The sequence below is a fragment of the Sturnus vulgaris genome, unplaced genomic scaffold (assembly GCF_052056855.1).
Source record: "Sturnus vulgaris isolate bStuVul1 unplaced genomic scaffold, bStuVul1.hap1 Scaffold_182, whole genome shotgun sequence".
NCBI lineage: Eukaryota > Metazoa > Chordata > Aves > Passeriformes > Sturnidae > Sturnus > Sturnus vulgaris.
This window is the reverse complement of record NW_028276116.1, coordinates 560,001-562,500: the sequence shown is the minus strand read 5'-3', so window position 1 is coordinate 562,500 and position 2,500 is coordinate 560,001. Positions and strand designations below refer to the sequence as shown.

The 2,500-nt window shown below is 76.5% G+C and overlaps 1 non-coding gene and 1 pseudogene across 1 annotated transcript; both read left to right on the top strand.

Moving 5' to 3' along the window:
- The first annotated feature begins 1,460 nt into the window (after window positions 1-1,460).
- Window positions 1,461-1,613, top strand: LOC148218539 (5.8S ribosomal RNA). The gene has a single exon (XR_015800350.1). It is a non-coding gene; the product is annotated as a 5.8S ribosomal RNA (ribosomal RNA).
- An 877-nt stretch (window positions 1,614-2,490) lies between these two features.
- The window catches only part of LOC148218538 (28S ribosomal RNA), a 4,260-nt pseudogene continuing 4,250 nt past the window's right edge, over window positions 2,491-2,500 (top strand).

Genomic DNA, 2,500 nt, shown 5'->3' with positions numbered 1-2,500 from the left:
TGCCGGGCCGGGGAAGGGGCGCCCTGCCCCCCCCCTCTCTGCGGCCCGGTCTCGGCGGAGAGGCCGCGGCGCGCGATCGGCCGCGGGGGGCCGACCCCGCTGGCCTCTGCGATGCGGGGCGACGCCGGCAGAGGGCGCGCGCTCTCTGCCTTACCTACCTCAGCTGCGGGGTTGCGGCCGCCGGGGCCCGCCGCGCTCTCTCGCTCTTTCTCCTTAGCCGCCGCCGCGGGCTCGCGGGCGGCGCCGCGTCAGGCGCGACCGCGCGCCTCTCGCCTCGACGGCCTTGTCGCCTCGAACCGCACCGCGGCGGCGCCGGCCGCCGGCCACCCCTGACTCGGAGCGCTGTCCCCGCCCGTTGGGGCGCAGCGCTCGGCCGGCTCCTCCATCGCCGGAGGTCCGGCGGGCGCGGGCGACCCCGTGCCGAGCGGCGGCGTCGCCGCTCGGCGAGTGTCCCCGCCCCCCCCGGGGGGGGGGACGGTCGGCCGCGAGGCGCCCGCCTTCACCGGCGGCCGTCCCGGCCCGGGCCCCGCCCGTCCGCTTCCCCGTCGCCCTTCCCGGCCGCGTGTGGGCCAAAAAAAAGGGGAGGCGTGCGGGGCGGCCGCGGGGGCGCTTCCCCGTCCGGTCCCCGAGTGGAAACGAGGGGAGCGGGCGGTGCCCCCCGGCTCAGCCGCCGTACGCCTGCCCGCTGGGCGCGTGCTCGCGGAAGGGCAGCTCGGCGGTGCGAAGCGGCGGCGGTCCCGGGAGTGCGGCCGCGGGTGGCGGAGGGGTTTTGCCGAGCGGCAGACCTCGGGCGCTCCGCGATGCCGGCTCGGGTCTCGGCGGCGTCCCGCCTCCGGCGCCGGTGGCGGAGCGCGGCCCGCCGGGCGTTCGCCTTCCGGCGGGCAAGCGGTCCCGCGCCAGGGGTTGCGCCGGCGGAACGGTCCCGCCGCCGCGTGGCGTTTCGGGCGACGTTCAGGGGCCGCTGGCGGGAGAGCCGGCCCCCGCGTTTTGGCGCGGCGGCGTTCCGCGAGTCGGCGGAGCGGTGAAAAGGAGAAGCCAGGGAGTGAGCCGGGAGCGGCGGGGGCCGGCGGTCGCGCCCCCCGGCCCGCGAACGCGTAGTCGTCCCGTGATCGAGAGGCCGGGCGGGCCACCGTGCCCCCCGCGGTCCGGCGCGTTGCCGCACAAGCCCCTCCGCGCGGAGGTCGGGCCGAGCCCGGGCGCCTGGGCCGCCTCCGAAGGACGGCACGCGAGGCGGCGTCTCCCCTCGCGGGGGGAGGCGGTCGGGGGCGCGGGCCCCTCCGCCTTTCTTTGGCCGACCTTCGGAGCGTTGCGCGGGGTTTCTCTTTTTTGCCCCGCGCTTTCTCCTCCTCCTCCTCCGTTTGTGTGTGCTCGTACGGTCGAAGCGGGGCGCGCGGGGGCGCGCGCGTCCCTGCAGAAACAGAAAAGGGGCCGCTTCACGCGAGCGGTCCCGAAAGCCAGACAACTCTTAGCGGTGGATCACTCGGCTCGTGCGTCGATGAAGAACGCAGCTAGCTGCGAGAATTAATGTGAATTGCAGGACACATTGATCATCGACACTTCGAACGCACTTGCGGCCCCGGGTTCCTCCCGGGGCTACGCCTGTCTGAGCGTCGCTTGACGATCAATCGCCGTCCGGGGGGGCCACCCCGGCGGCGCGGCTGGGGTTGCCTCGCAGGCCCGTTGCCCGCGGTCGACGTCGACGTCGTCGTCGTCGTCGCCGCGCAGGGCCTTCGTCCCCCTAAATGCAGACTCGGGGAGCGCTCCGTAGCTCCCCGCTCCCGGAACGAGCCGCTGGGGCGGAGCTCGTCCTTGCCGGGGCCGTGCCGCGGTGCGGTGGCGGTGGCCGGGGAGAGCGAGAGTCGGCGTCGAAGACGCCGCCGTGGGCCGTGCGAGAGAGACGAGAGAGCGAGAGGGCCGAGAGGGAGGCGAGGCGCGGGCCTCGCCCCCGGGCTCTCCCCCCCGTGCGGGCGGCTGTCTGCGGGTGGGTACCGCGGGGGTACCGTGCCGTGCTGCCGCGCGCGCGCGAGGCCGAGAGCGCCGGGGACGGGGGTGCGACCCCCTCCTCCTTCCCGCGAAGCCCTCCCCTCCTCTCTCTGTCGCCGTCGCGTTTCTCTCTCTCCCCGCTTGAGGTCGCCGCTTTTCCCGCCCGGCTGGCCGGTTCCCCCCCGTCAGGGCCGTCTCTGCCGCTCTCCTCTTCGGTTCTCGTCTCCGGGATGGGAGTCTCCGTTTCCCTCGTTCCCCCCCCCCCCCGTGTGTCTCCTCGCCTTTTCTCTGCCGCCCACCCCCCCCCACCCCCCGGCGCGCGGGCGCCGGGCGGGGCGCGGGGGAAAGGGAGAAGAGAGAAGGTCGCGGGGGGAGGCGCGGTGTTTGGGGGGGGGAGGGGAAGCGAAGCCGGCCCCCGTCGTCCGGGCCGTCCGTCGTCGGCGCCGCTTCTTCGGGAGGGGCGCCGCGCGCGGGCGCCGGCGCGCGCGGGGCGCAGCTTTGGGCTTGCGACCTCAGA